At 45.4% G+C, this 15,780-nt stretch overlaps 1 protein-coding gene across 1 annotated transcript in view; it reads right to left on the reverse strand.

Annotated features, from left to right (window-relative positions):
• The window catches only part of LOC110535564 (cadherin-12-like), a 208,705-nt gene extending 193,430 nt beyond the window's left edge, over positions 1-15,275 (reverse strand). The window contains exon 1 of the mRNA XM_021620630.2: positions 14,861-15,275. The gene's annotated coding sequence lies outside the window, so the exon portion shown is untranslated. The remainder of the gene's footprint in view (positions 1-14,860) is intronic.
• Between the last annotated feature and the right edge of the window lie 505 nt (positions 15,276-15,780).

Here is a 15,780-nt window from a genome sequence, read left to right on the forward strand (position 1 = left end):
CAGCATCATGAGGACTGTCTCTCCAGATTCAGCAGCGCCATGGACAGCGTGCTGGCAACCATCCTGCGTTTGGAGGGGAATGTGCTGTCCATCCAGTCTCCAGCACCGGTTCCGGAACCAACCCCCACACCACCATTACCGGCCTCCGTCCCACCTGAGCCGGTCCGCGGAATACCCCTGTCCCTCCCAGAACGCCAGCAAGATGCAAGGGATTCCTTCTGCAATGCCACCTGTACCGTGCTCCCTACGCCGAAGCTGTCTCCGGGAGAGACATGGTTGCCACCGTCATCTAGGTACTAACTGGACAGGCCCTGGACTGGGGTGCCGCAGTCTGGGAAATGGGTGGACCCAAGGTCGTGTTCTACTAGTGCTTCACCCTCCTCTTCTACTCGGTGTTTGATCATCCTGTGGAAGGCCAAGAGGGAGGTGAGCGCCTACTCCAACTATGCAAGGGATCTAGGACTGCCTCGGAGTTCACCCTGGAGTTCCCGTCCATCATGGCCTCCACCGGATGGAACGAGTCGGCTCTGGTCACAGTGTTCCGCAGTGGACTGCGGGAGGAGGTACAGATGGAGTTAGCCTGCCGTGATGACAACCTGTCACTCCGCCAGCTCATCAGTATGGCGATCCGTTTGGACAACCTCCTGCAGTCCCGACGAAGACCTGAGTGGAATCCGGAGCCCATGGGTACACCTTCTCCATGGCCAGAGCCGATGTAGGTGGGCTCTGCACATTTGCCTGAGGCAGAACGTAGGAGAAGAGCATTCTGGGCCTCTGCTCCTATTGTGGAGAATTTGGTAATTTCTCCCCGACCTGCCCTCTATCCTCTAATAGGCGAGGGGGTGACAAGTTCGGGAATTCCCCTGCTCCAACCCAGATAGGATGCAAGATCTCCCCTCCTTTTCTGTCAACTCAACCAGTATGTTTTCCCATTAAATTCCCTGAATAACCTAGCCCCTCACTCCCATTAGCTCTGATCGTAATAGACAAAGGCGGCCATTGTTCCTCTCATTCCTACTGAAAAGCCAATTGTCCCGGTTGATATATTATCAAATAGATATTTGAAAAACACCTTGAGGATTGATTATAAAAAACGTTTGCCATGTTTCTGTCAATATTATGGATCTAAATTGGCGTTGTCGTGACTGAAATTTCCGGTGGATTTCTCAACAAAACGTGGACAAGAAACAGAGGTATTTCAGCTATAAAAATAATCATTATGGAACAAAAGGAACATTTGCTGTCTAACTGGGAGTCTCGTGAGTGAAAACATCCGAAGCTCATCAAAGGTAAACGATTTAATTTTATTGCTTTTCTGATTTTCGTGACCAAGCTTCCTGCTGCTAGCTGGACATAATGCTATGCTAGGCTATCGATAAACTTACACAAACGCTTGTCTTGCTTTGGCTGTAAAGCATAATTTCAAAATGTTCAATGACAGGGTGATTAACAAAAGGCTAAGCTGTGTTTCACTATATTTCACTTGTGATTTCATGAATATGAATTTTTTCTAGTAATATTTTTTGACCGTTGCGCTATGCTAATTAGTGTAACTGATGACAATTCTGCCGGATCCGGGATGGGTAGTTCTAAGAGTTAAACAACGGCCATTGTTCCTCTCATTCCTACTGAAAAGCCAATTGTCCCGGTTGATATATTATCGAATAGATATTTGAAAAACACCTTGAGGATTGATTATAAAAAATGTTTGCCATGTTTCTGTCAATATTATGGATCTAAATTGGCGTTGTCGTGACTGAAATTTCCGGTGGATTTCTCAACAAAACATGGACAAGAAACAGAGGTATTTCAGCTATAAAAATAATCAGTATGGAACAAAAGGAACATTTGCTGTCTAACTGGGAGTCTCGTGAGTGAAAACATCCGAAGCTCATCAAAGGTAAACAATTTAATTTTATTGCTTTTCTGATTTTCGTGACCAAGCTTCCTGCTGCTAGCTGGACATAATGCTATGCTAGGCTATCGATAAACTTACACAAACGCTTGTCTTGCTTTGGCTGTAAAGCATAATTTCAAAATGTTCAATGACAGGGTGATTAACAAAAGGCTAAGCTGTGTTTCACTATATTTCACTTGTGATTTCATGAATATGAATTTTTTCTAGTAATATTTTTTGACCGTTGCGCTATGCTAATTAGTGTAACTGATGACAATTCTGCCGGATCCGGGATGGGTAGTTCTAAGAGTTAAACAATATAAATGTTTGTTTTTCCAGCAGTCCTTCTCCTTTTTGGGCTACCTTATATCCATGGAGGGAGCAACGCATCAGCACAGTCAGGTCATGGCCCATCCCCAACTCTGTGAAAGAAGTCCAGCGATTCCTGGGGTTCGCAAACTATTTCCGGAGGTTCATCCGCGGCTTCATCCTCTTACCTCCCTGTTGAGAGGTCCCCAGCAGCATCGTTGGACAGTGGAGGTTGGAGAGGGTGTTCGAGACACTGATGTGCAATGGCTGGAAGGGTCCAAACACCCTTTCCTGGTGTGGACGTACCACCGCAACCCGGAGTACATCAGGGCAGTGAAGAGGCTAAACCCGAGACAGGCCAGATGGGCTCTATTCTTTGCCAGGTTCCAAGTTACGGTTTCCTATAAGCCAGGCTCGAAGAACGTAAAGGCGGACGCCCTGTCTCGCCTCTATGACGTTGGGAGAGGAAACCCCCATTATCCCTCCGCCCGTATCATTGCGCCATTGGTGTGGGACATGAACGTTGATATATGGCAGGCCCGGCACAGGGAACCCGCAACTACACCGGAGAACCGTGCCTATGTGCCCACGGGTGTGCGGGACTGCCAGCACCTTGGCATACGAGCCAGACCGGGGACCCTGCGGTGGACAAGTGGTTTCGGCGCGCTGAGGAGACCTGGAGTGCTGCACACACTCGTCTCCAGCGGGCCGTGCGTCGACACAATCAACTGGCCGACTGCCACCGCATTGAGGCGCCTGTTTTTTCTCCAGGTGACCTGGTCTGGCTCTCCACCCTCCGCCTGCCCTGCCGGAAGCTGAGCTTGCGGCTGTGTGGCCATTTAAATTCCCGAGGAGGGGTAATTACCCCAACTTTTCATGTGTCTCTCCTTGGGTCAGTGGTGCCTGGTACTTTCGCTGAGGCTGAACCCAGTGGCGCCCCGCCTCCTCCTCTGGACATCGAGGGAGGGCCGGAATACTCGGTCTGTGAAGTCCTGAATTTGAGGTGTAAGGCGGGGTACGGCCCAGAGGAGCAGTGCTGCGTTCCTGTGATGGACATCCTGGACACTTTGCTGACCAGGGATTATCACTGTTGGCTCACTGACTGACCTGCACCACGTCCCTGTGGTCGTCCCCAAGGCCGGTGTCTTCCTGCTGCAGCGTGATGGGAGGGGGGGTACTGCTATTCAATCCGTTCACCAGCTCACCGGCCTTCTAGGCATCACTGAATTGGATTCATTACCACCAACCCCGGACTGTCTTGTCTCATTACGCACACCTGGTTCCCTCTGATTAGTATGTGTATATAATTGCCCTCTGTTCCCCATTGTCCTTGTTGATTATTGTCCCATGTCTGTTGGTCTGTACTCTGTTTTGGCTTTCGTGCTACACGTTATTGTGCACGTTATTACGGGTCTCGTCCCGTGTGTTTTTAGAGGTTTAAACCTCGCTCTTTTGTTTGGGTTACATCCCTGTGTTATATATATATACACGTATTTGTCTTGGGCTTTGTCTCCGTTGTTTTCATGACTTACTTTATTTTGGGTGGAGAAATAAATACCCCTATTAAGTATTCCTGTCCCTGTTTCCTATCATTATACAGTGTGACACTTATGCATATGATTTTCATATATCTTCTGTAAGAAATATTTCAATTTAGCCCTATCCGTAAAAGCCAATTCCCGCGAGTGTAAAGGGTTAATACACACTTGTACATGTGTTAAACAGGACAAATATAAGCACCCACCAAATGATTGTACTATTATCATGTTAGTGGTTATGCTGGCTAAGTAGAGGTGCTTCTTCTTCTAACCTCCTCTTTAAAGTTATGATGTAATTTCCGCCGTGTCAAGATAAGCATTACAGGGGGGGAGGTAAATCAGGAAGAAGAGATGCTCTGAAACCAATGTCAAAACTCAGAAATGCTGAGTCGCACGCTAACCAAACCAGAAAGAATCCACAGTCCAATAATCCAGCTCGATGCTGATACAATCAAAATACAAAGTATTTATATCCAAGTCCATGCTCCACTATTTTAAGGGTGTTAGTTGTTGTGAATAGATATATCAGTACAATATTGATATTTGAGGAATAAAGAAGCAAAAAGCATTCCCAAATGTCCTTTATGTGTTTTTTTTATACAAACATATTATATACAAAAATGCAAAATCTACTATATTATGATTACAGAAAAGTTCCAGTGTGAAATTTGAAAGGTTGAATGTCGATTTTTTTTCATGAGGTGTTTCACAGGGATATGGTGTCCATTGCCTTACTGGGAGCATTTAAAGGAACAGGTTTCTCTGTAATGAAGCGAAGATTAGTTTTTGCATGGATGGAACTCCAAATTCTATGTGACATCCGGTACAGGATAACATGTTAAATGCGTAGGAGTAAAGGATTGGATAAAAACAGACAGACAGATAAGATGAGATAAATATTGTGAGAGTTCTCACATATGTTTTATCCATTAGATAGCCGCCTATCTTCTTGGCTAAGAGGCTTTTCCCCCATAAACGGAAAGATTAATTCATATTTCTCTGATCAAAGTAATAGTGTATACCTTTATATATTTGCTGCATATACTCTGCTGAAAATCTCAGCAGAACCATGATAAAAGCACATGCATTTTTCAAATTGTGTTTTTGTTGCAGAGTATTCAAAGGTTTTGATCATTCTCTCTTGAGCTTCATGGTAACACATGGGCTAAATTCACAGTCATGCCTAGTGAAAGGCAGAGATACATTATCCAGTTTAGTAATTACAGACACGCATGTATTATTCCCTCTTGGAATAAATCATGAATTCCACAAAGTGTTTCAATACTGTTTTGAAGTGTACAGTTACATCCAAACACCAGAAGATAATTAATATATGTTTTGAATGATACTGATCTCACACTCAAAGACATCATCTTTAAAAGGGTATGCTAATGCCCTTGAGTACAATCAGAGATGTTGTGAATTCACCAGGAATGGGGTATTCCTATTCCTATCTATTTTTTCCTCACATATCCAGCTCTATCCTCCAGCAGAGGCAAGGTATGCCACTAGTAACCTGAAATGGCCCCAAGCTACAGTAGCTACCTTTCTTCTCTGGAAATCATTACAATCTCCCTCTACCTCTAGGGTCAGTAAACTAATAGTCATTCACCTGTGTGACAGGAAATCTTTGCAGTGTTGCCAATGGGAGCTAAGGAGGTTATGTTTAAGGTTATGGACTCCTACCAGACCCACACATCATCACACAGTGGAATTTTTCCTCCAACAGTCTGTCCTCCCTCCCGCCTCCTTCCTTCCTGTCTGCCTGCCTGCCTGCCAGCCAAACTATTTACCTGTGCAGTTGGACTATAATATCAAATACACCACAGACACAGACACATACCATAAAACTATGACACATTGTTGTAATGCAACACTCTCCATCATGGCTTTGCTTATGGATGGCCTCCAGTGAATTCATGGCTACCACACCTGTCGACCGTTTACAAGGATTCTGTGGTGAATGTTTCACAGGCATGGAACAAAATGTATTCAAAGGCACAAAAGCCTCAGGCAGTCACTGCTGTGACTGCTATTTTTAAGTCTTAATGCTGTGGTATTCAAAAACAGAAATGGAAGGCAACTAGCTAATGCTTTAATATAATTATTTACCAGTCAAAATGATTCACCAGTCAAAATGTTTGAAAAAGACAAATATGAACTTGACTGAATGACAAGGGGTCGGTTTCTGTCTCTATTTCACTGTACACATTCTAGGAGCTAATACTTCTAAACTGCCTCCAAGCTTTCCTCCAGAAACAGTTTTAATTGGAACAGAATGAACAGAACAGAATGGAATGGAATAAAATCCCATAGGAGAGAATATAAAAGATCAGGTTGAACAGGGGTACAATGTCAATAACATTTTGTGTGAAAGGGAAAACCATGCCTTTCTCTCTCGCTTTGACTCTGTCCCCTGTGCCAGGACCAAGCGATGGCAGTGCGGGAGGGAGGAGTCTGTGGTGGCTGTACTCTGATATGGCCACACAATAATCTCTGTCCTGCAGAGTCGGCACATCTCCTGGCCAGCCGGGTCCTCAGAGGACTAGGTTTGGCCGTTTCTGCTGGGCCCACAAGCTCGCCATCCAGCTAGCTAACACACTGCATCACACTCTTACAGCTTACAGTTCACTAGGGTAAACAGACAGACACCCATGCAACATGATGTCTGTTCTTCTGTCATATTATTTAACTACACTCCCAGGGGATCACAAATCTGTAACGTTACAGTCGATTTTTAAACTAACCCAATGTCATCTGATTGAAATGATGAGTGGTTCTCAAAATGATTTGGAAAATATTAGGGGAGGTTTCCTTTTCTCCTCTCTAAAGAGGTGTTCCAGCACACAGCAGAAGTTACCACCTCCAGAAACTTGACAAAGTAATGGTGACAAATCTATTTAAATAATTGCAGAGTTGGAGTGCCCATCAGTCAGGAGGAAACGAGGAGCAATACCTCCTGTAGACAGAGGCTCATCCATCACGGCAGGACCTTAATTTGAGATGTTTAGGAATCATGCTGTTGATTGTCTGAGCCTTGTCTTAAAGGTCTGCAGGGTCTGGTCAAAACATGTGCACTATGTAGGGAATAGAGTGCCATTTGGGACACAGTTCTGTGTAGTGGATTTACAGAACAGTTACAGGTAGGTTTACAGAACAGTTACAGTTGAGTTTACTGTAAAGTTTTACAATTAAGACTCCAAACAATCTCAAGTATTGATCCCATTTAAGCAGAAGGCTCTTGACCGACACATTCGGCAGAAGGGGGTGATAGGTGGCATATCCGAATGACTGATCATTTCTGCTCTTCTTATGGTAATAAATACAGGACACACATCCATAAACACCCTCCTTTTTCTGTCTGCATCCCAAATTGCACCCTATTCCCTATATAGTGCACTACATTTAACCAGAGCCCTAAAAGAATGCACTATAAATGGAACAGGGTGCCATTTGTGATGCAGGCCTTTCTCTTTCCCCTGGTCAAACAGTGCTGCAGATTATTTCATATAGTGACAGTGAGGAATTTGCAGACGGACTTGGTCTTTTTGTGGAGCCACTCAGTATTGCCATTAAAATTACATGGAGCGCAGTAAAAGTGGGTAGAACCATGAGAAGCGGTATGGTACCCTGTTCCCTTTTTGAGTGCACTACTTTAGACCAGGCCCCATATTGTTCTGGTTAGAAACTATTATACTAGGTAGGAAATATGCTGCCATTTGGGACTCAAGAACTCCATTAGAGGGTTCGTAGGGGAAGTCACAACTCAGCTGAGTGTATTTGCTGCTGTCTTGTTGTGGGAGATGCATGCCTGTCATGCAACAGTAAGTGTAGTGGATTACCCAAAGATACTTGGATAGCTATGAGGTTTACAGAACATTTACAGGTAGGTTTACAGAACAGTTACAGTTGAGTTTACTGTAAAGTTTTACAATTAACAAATCTAATAGATTGTCACCTGACTCTACTTTTGTTAATCTAACCAGACCTGTATAAAATGGGATTGTCAATAAATTAACACAATTAGTAGGGCACTCCATCCGGCCCATCAAGGCTATCTAAATGCTATTGACACAAGTCAGTTCCAGAAGTGCTAAGCAATGTAACAGACAAGACATGTGCTGTAGTCATGAAGCATCACCATCGCCAGTGTACATTAATGCATTATATGTCTCCCTCGCTTATCACATAATTCATGTAGTTACAGCCAGTGTGGGTGCATGTTTTGAATGCTAATCTCTCTCCTGTATACCCTCCATAGATACTGCTCAAGAGGGCCATCTCCTGTTCTATGTAATAGTGGACTCCTTGGAGAATGATTTGATTATTCTAAAGCAAGTGTTTCCAGCTGAATGGTGATAAGACAAGGTTGTGTCCCAAATGGCAGCACATTCCCTATATATTGCACTTGTTGTGACCAGGGCCCAAAGATCTTATCCTATGAGCACTTGTCAAAAGTACTGTATTATGTATGAAATAGGGTGCCATTTGCAACACAGCCCAAATACTGCTATGTATATGCCTCTGAAGAGTGCGACATTAGATCTGCTCTGAGAAAGTGGTGCAGAGCAGTGTAGGCAAGTGTGGGTTTTGCATGCAATCTGAAGGCATAGGTCGGGGAGTATGCCTGTGCATAAATATGATGTCAGACGAGATGCAGGAAACTCATGAAGTGTCACATGTCATCACTGTCATATATACATTATATTCTCCTTTGGAATTCCATTACAGAAAATGGAGATGAAAGGACTGTGAATGCACACAGCATTTGCATTGTTTTCAGTACAGCATTCCAATTGGCAATATTTACCTATATTCACATATCAAAGTACCTGTTGGGTTTAGTTAAAATGTTACCATTATGTTACCAAATCATTTCTTAAAAAATAAATACTTTCAGCAGAGTAGATGTACTAAAACAGCCACTGAATAAAATGCTTGCTCACCGCTTTCAATTCTCCCTAAAATCTATATCCTGTCATATCCAGTATGCAATGCATTATGAATGCATTGGATTTTCGACAAACAAATACTCCACAGAAATGGATCACTGAGATGCATAACTCTCTACATGTGCATTCAATTTGTCTCCACACATGTAAACCCTACAGGTATGTGCGGTGTAGCAGTGTAGATATTTAATATGGTGTACTCATATCTTCTTCTACAGCTCATCTGAATAACATGGTGCATCTATGATCCCTTATTCTACATGTAGCATATACTGTAGTGTGTGTTGCCTTTTCATATTCTCTCAGGTTGTTGGTACAAATCCCCTTGGATACTACCAGAAATCTTCTAATCCACTAAGGTAATTCAGAAATGTACATAAACATGGGCTATAATATGCAGTATATAAAGTCGTACCTGCAATGTGAGCATTCCAAAGAAGGCTGTGTTGTTTCTGGATTTAAAAAAAGTGCATATGAAAAGCACACCCACATTTTTACTGTCACTTCTGCAGTTATTATTTAAATATTAAAGTATCTGATCCCTTACAGAAAAAACACATTCATTTCACATGTAATAACGTGTTTAACAAGTGATCTTATGTGAAGTTAAAGTGATAAGATGTGACAACATGTACAAGTAACAAGTGATAACATGAAGCTCCGCATGTGAAAACATGATATAATGGTCAAATAAATGTGACAACATGGGGATGCAACATTTCAACAAAGTTTTTCACATGTGAAAATGCAACTCCACATCTGAATCTGCAATTAACATGTGAGTTGAACAAATGTTATTCTCCTCACTGTCACGACTTCCACCGAAGTTGGTCCTTCTCCTTGTTCGGGCGGCGTTTGGCAGTCGGCGGTTGACGTCACCGGTCTTCTAGCCATTGCCAATCCACCTTTCATTTTACATTTGTTTTGTCTTGTTTTCCCGCACACCTGGTTCTCATTCCCTCATCAGACTAAATTTTAAATTTACATTACCCTCTGTTTCCCCCATGTCTGTGTGTGGAAATGTTCTTTGTGTTGGGTGTTACGCTACAGGCTGGCTTGTGCTAGATTTGTTTCAAACCTAGGTCTGTTTGTTTTGTTTATCCAATTCATGTCACCGTGGTTGTGCTTTGTGCTGCCTCACCTGTGCCTTTGCGCTAGGGTGTATATTGACATTATCCTGTTATCACCCATCTCTGCTCTCCTGCGTCTGACTTCCCGGCAACCAGTCACTCTCCCCGTTACAGAATTCCACACCGATCAATTGAGTCAGCAGGAGCGGGTGCCCCCGTTGTGGGGGTAGAAGAGCGCATCTGGGAGCACGCGGCGATGCTTCACCATCTCAGCGCTGTCATGGACCGCGTCGCCCAGACTATGGACCGCTGGGAGATACAGGGAGTCCCTTCAGCGCCCCCACCAGCACAACAGGGGTCTCCACTACTCGCCTCCCCTGCACCCGGTCCCAGTGGGATTCATCTCACCCTTCCCAGAGTTAGATGGGATGGCGGCACTCTGCCAGGGGTTCCTGTTGCAGCTGGACCTGTATCTGGGGACCGTCCACGGGCTCCTTCAGGATGTGAGAGGGTGGCCACCCTCTTCTCGTGCCTCTCGGGGAAAGCCCTGAAGGGGGGCTCTTCACCTGCACCATATGTGGCCGCAGAGGTCACACTGCCAGTCGGTGTCGGGTTGGTTCCTCTGGGGGTCGCGGCAGTAGGCAGAGCGCTCTGGCGTCATCCCAGGTGAGCTTGCACTATTCTCACCCAGAGCCCTCTGTTGCCTACCTGTTTTTGCAAGCCAACTTTCCTTAGTTTTCCCCACATTCCCAGCATAAGGCGCTCGTCGATTCAGGCGCGGCTGGGAATTTTATCGACAGAGCATTTGCCCATAGTTTAGGCATCCCCATTGTTCCAGTGGTTAGGCCCTTTCCAGTTCATGCGTTGGACAGTCGACCATTAGGGTCTGGCTTTATCAGGGAGGCCACCACTCCTTTGGTCATGGTGACGCATGGGGGGTCACAGCAAGAGAATCAGTCTCTTCCTCATTGACTCTCCTGCGTTTCCGTGGTGCTAGGCCTTCCCTTTTTAGCCTGTCATGACCACACTGTTTCATGGCAACGGAGGGCTCTCACGGGGTGGTCGCGAGAGTGCTCGCCTTCTCTAAAAAGAAGATCCCTCTTTGGTGTTCACGGTGGAGGTAGACGTGTCCGAGGCTGGGATAGGAGCCGTGCTCTCTCAGCGCTCGGGTACGCCACCGAAGCTCCACCCCTGTGCCTTCTTTTTGAAGAAGCTCAGCCCGGCGGAGCTAATCTATGATATAGAGGAAAGGGAGCTGTTGGCTGTGGTCAAGGCGTTGAAGGCGTGGAGACATTGGCTTGAGGTGGCTCAACACCCTTTTCTCATCTGGACTGACCACCGCAACCTGGAGTACATCCAGACAGCGAGGTGACTGAATCCTCGTCAGGCAAGGTGCGCCATGTTTTTTACCCGTTTTGTTTTCACCCTTTCTTTCAGACCAGGTTCCCAGAATGTTAAGGCAGATGCACTCTCCCAGCTGTATGACACAGAGAAGCGGCCCATGGATCCTACCCCCATAATCCCGGCCTCCTGCCTTGTGGCACCGGTAGTATGGGAGCTGGACGCGGACATTGAGCGGGCTTTACCTGCAGAGCCCACTCATCTCCAGTGTCCTGCTGGGTGTCTGTACGTTCCGTCTGCTGTCCATGACCGGTTGATCTATTGGGCCCACACGTCACCCTCCTCTGGTCATCCAGGCATCGGTCAGACGGTGCGCTGTCTGAGTGGGAAGTACTGGTGGCCCACCTTAGCAAAGGACGTGAGGGTTTATGTTACCTCCTGCTCGGTGTGCGCCCAGTGTAAGGCCGCTAGGCACCTGCCCAGAGGTAAGCCACAGCCCTTACCCGTTCCACAACGGCCTTGGTCGCATCTGTCGGTTGATTTCCTCACCAATCTACCTCCCTCAAAGGGAAACACCACAATCCTGGTCGTTGTGGACCGTTTTTCCAAGTCCTGCCATTTCCTCCCTCTGCCCGGTCTCCCTACAGCCCTAAAGACTGCGGAGGCCTTGTTTACACATGTCTTCGGGCACTAAGGGGTGCCTGAGGATATAGTGTGTGATCGTGGTCCCCAGTTAACTTCGAGGGTCTGGAGGGCGTTCATGGAACGTCTGGGGGGTCTCGGTCAGCCTTACCTCTGGTTTTCACCCTGAGAGTAATGGGCACAGGGAGAGAGTTAACCAGGATGTGGGTAGGTTTCTGTGGTATGATTGTCAGGACTGGCCGGGGGAGTGGGCGGCGTTCGTGCCCGGGGCTGAGATGGATCAAAACTCGCTCTGCCACTCCTCCACTAACCTCTATCCTTTCCAGTGCTTACTGGGGTACAAGCCGGTTCTGGCGTCTTAGCATCAGAGTCAGACCAAGGCTCCTGCAGTGGATGACTGGTTCAGGTGTGCGGAGGAGACCTGGGACGTCGCCCATGTTCACCTCCAGCACCAGAAGGCCAGCGCAGACCGTCACCGCAGTGAGGCCCCGGTGTTCGCACCTGGGAACCGGGTCTGGCTCTCGACCCGAAACCTGCCGCTCCGCCTGCCCCACCGGAAGCTGGGGCTGTGTATTGTGGGGCCATTTAATTAAAGTCCTGAGGAGACTGAACAAGGTTAGTTACAGCTTACAGCTTCCCCCCGATTACCGTATTTACCCCTCGTTCCATGTGTCTCTCCTCAGGCTGGTGGTGGCTGGCCCGCTCCAGGAGTCTGAGGTGCGAGAGGTTCCTCTGCCCCCTTTAAACATCGAGGGGGTCCCGGCGTACTCCGTTCGCTCCATACTGGATTTGAGGCATTCGGCGAAAGGACTGAGAGGGTTACGGTCCGGAGGTTGAGATGCTGGACCCTTCTATGCTGCGGGAGTTCCACCGTCTTCTTCCGGATTGCCCTGCACCTCGCCCTCCGGGTCGTCCCTGAAGCGGGGGCTACTGCCACAACTTCCGCTGAAGTTGATCCCTCTCCTTGTTCGAGCAGCGTTCGGTGGTCGACGTCATCGGTCTTCTAGCCATCGCCACTCCACGTTTCATTTTCCATTTGTTTTGTCTTGTTTTCCCGCACACCTGGTTCACATTCCCTCATCAGACTAAATGTATATTACCCTCTGTTTCCCCCATGTCTGTGTGTGGAAATGTTCTTTGTGTAGGGTGTTACGCCTCAGGCTGGCTTGCGCTAGGTTTGTTTCAAACTTAGGTTTGTTTGTTTTGTTTATCAAGTTCATGTTACCGTGGTTGTGCTTTGTGCTGCCTCGCCTGTGCCTTTGGGCCAGAGTGTATATTAAAGTTCTCCTGTTATCACCCATCTCTGCTCTCCTGCGATAGAATTCCCGGAAACCAGTCACTCACCCCGTTACACTCACATGTGAAATGGAGGTGTTAAAATGTGTTAAATGCATAATCTTTTCCTTTTAAAGTAAGTGGTACGTTATTCAGCTAAAATAGTGTGCAAATATTTCATCAATGACAATATGATTCTATTTGACATGATCACATAGTTCTGTCTTTTCAATATGACTGCACCTGAGATTTGAAATCACAATTATTCTGCGTTGCAAATTCTGTAGCATTTTGCTACACATTCATTACCTATAATACATATCTTCACAAAAGAGTACCATCTGCACTGCTATTTTAGTTATCGGTTAAATATGACTTTTCTCTCCTCATTGATTTTATTTATTTATTTCAGCAATTTGAGGGGTTTTCTGTATAGTTGTCTAATATTGGTAGGCCATATTATTCCGTTTTAATGCAATGCCTCAATCACTATAAATATAATATTATAAATATTATATTTTTACTTTAATAAGTCCAAAGTGTAGGAATACAGGTGAAATCAGTTACTGAGACGGACATGGTGGCATAGCAGGAAGATTGGCATGCCGTAAACCAAGAGGCTGTGAGTTCAAACCCCAGGTTTGTTGAACCTGTTGAAGAATAATTTCTATCTCAATAAACATACACAATGTAATCATTTGTGTCAAATTTATGATTTGAAAACACTATGTTCTAAAGTGTTGTTTGTGTCTGTATCCCAAGGACACAATTTATTTTGTTTGCAGAGCATCACCTGTTAAGTATCGTGTGAAAAATATATTCACATGTGAAAATCTGAATCCACATGTGAAAGGTTATGTGATCACATGAACATCCACATGTAAAACTTCATATGAAATATCATCACGTGAAGTGTTCCAAAAACATGGTTTCACATGATTTCACATTGTGAAGTTATATTCCTTAAATGGAATCTCTTACTAAAACTATTTTAGCAAATTCAATGATAAAATGTTTTGTTTTCATCTGATTTACAAGAGTGTTAAACATTGCTGTGAAGCTGAACCACATGCAATCAAGAAATGTTGACTTCTGCTTTTTGGTTTCCCTCAAGGCAGTGTTGAAATCAGCTCCTTGATGTTGCCCAAACTACTTGACAGGCTATGGTTTGATATCCAATGTTTGAACACTTTCCAATGCCAAGTTGAACATCAATATTGCCTTTTAAATGCAAATGAACAAAAATCACTCACTATGACTTCTAAACAGGGTCATCACACAGTCCAAGTGAGGGATGCTTTGACGCATGTGCCAATCTGCATTCGCTGACACCTACTGTGTCATCTATGAACAAATGGATAGGCTCGCTTTGACCTAAAGACCACAAAGACAGTACAGTCATGCATGGGAGACATTCTTTAGTAGGACTGACTGTACTCTGAACACAAACCTCCTGTCTCTCTCAAACTCTTTCTGCAAGAACTGTTTCAAGGACACCCGCAGGTTCTGTTCCCTCTGTATGCAATTCCTACTCACGTGTGGTGTGGATAACATATAACAACTTACTCATGTGCCGGGGGGTGGGGGTTAATGAAAGAGACTTTATTGACAAGTCAAAATATATATCATAGAAAAAAGCATTGACATCAAGGAGGCTTTGAAAGCCATTTGGGGCAGCTGCAGTGACAGAAATGTCCATGAGTTGCTGGCACTGTAACTCAGTTAGTTCATCATTGACTTGGAGGAGAAATATATTCATTATCAGCATAGCCTACCTTCTAAAAAAACAACAATGAAACACAGCCCAACTAAGATATAATTAAACAGCACACTTACCTTGAATGATCAAAATTATAGCAAACAGTTTCAAAGTCAGCTTAATCCAAGGTTCTTTTCCCTGTGAAGAATACAATGCAAGCTTCTCCTCTCTTCTCCTTTTTTCCTCCGCTCTTTAATTATCTCTTTTCTCATTTACCCCTACCTCTCTCGTTGGTGCGTTTCTTTCATTATCCTTCTCTGTGCATAGCCTAGTGCCCACGCCAGAGCTGATCCCGGAGCGTGTGCCACTAGAAGTATAAAACAATAGGGTGAGAGAGAGGTAATGTAGGAGCCACAATGAGTCTCCCTGTGGTTTTACAATGACGAGTGAGAGCGAGCGAGAGAGGGGAGAGAGAGAGAGAGAGCAAGCAAGCTTGTATGAGTGTGTGAGAGAGCGAGTGGAAGAGAGCGACAGAATGAGAGAGGGTTTGTAAGCACTGACTAGCTCGCTGACTGGCTCAGTGGCGAAGGGCTTGCGTGTACGCTGGGAGCTGGGGCAGCCGTGATTGGTGTGAGGCAGCCCCCGGTCAGGTCCCCGGGGCACTGGGATCTTCATCAAGCAGATTATAGGGAGCTGGAGAGCCCTCCCTCCTACAGTGAGAGAGCCAGTGATGTACGCTGTGGTCACTGGGGGGATATTCTAATCAGAAAGACAGTAGTGCCACTTGGGGATGGCATCTCGTCCAAGCTAATGTGTTCACAGATGATTCCACGGAAATGGGGGAGTACTGTAGTAGTGTGGTGAGGGGAGAGACAGAGATAGCAAAAGGGGAGGGGGTTGGTTTACCATTAGGGCTTAACTCTTATTAGAGTCAGGTACATCAGCAGGCTTCCACTAATACGCCCTCATAACCCGTCACACAGAACACAAACAATACAACAAGCCCTTTACCTTTTCTATGTCCTGCAGTAAAGCAAAAACTGTAAAAAAAACATCA

Source organism: Oncorhynchus mykiss, chromosome 11 (assembly GCF_013265735.2).
Source record: "Oncorhynchus mykiss isolate Arlee chromosome 11, USDA_OmykA_1.1, whole genome shotgun sequence".
NCBI classification, from domain to species: Eukaryota; Metazoa; Chordata; class Actinopteri; order Salmoniformes; family Salmonidae; genus Oncorhynchus; species Oncorhynchus mykiss.